We start from the raw sequence: 205 nt of genomic DNA on the forward strand, positions 1-205 counted from the left end.
CCAGAGGGTTATTTACGACGGCACACTGGCAGCTCCCCTTTCTACGATCGCTCCTGGACGGCGCGTCCCGGGGAGACGCTGCGGGGAGCGGACGTTTTTCATTTCGGGCCTTTTTCTTCTTTTTTATTCTCTTTTCCAAGAGGAAAAGATCTCGCTCCGCCGCCCCCCGGCCCCATCCCGCCGCCCCGCTAGGAGGGACGAGGTC

The 205-nt window shown here is 61.0% G+C and overlaps 1 protein-coding gene across 1 annotated transcript in view; it reads left to right on the forward strand.

Annotated features, from left to right (window-relative positions):
* EMX2 (empty spiracles homeobox 2) overlaps nt 1-205 on the forward strand; it is a 5,761-nt gene that overhangs the window by 5,196 nt on the left and 360 nt on the right. The gene's annotated exons all lie outside the window — the stretch shown is intronic.

The sequence above is a fragment of the Aptenodytes forsteri genome, unplaced genomic scaffold, assembly GCF_000699145.1.
Source record: "Aptenodytes forsteri isolate BGI_AS27 unplaced genomic scaffold, ASM69914v1 Scaffold15, whole genome shotgun sequence".
Classification (NCBI taxonomy): Eukaryota; Metazoa; Chordata; class Aves; order Sphenisciformes; family Spheniscidae; genus Aptenodytes; species Aptenodytes forsteri.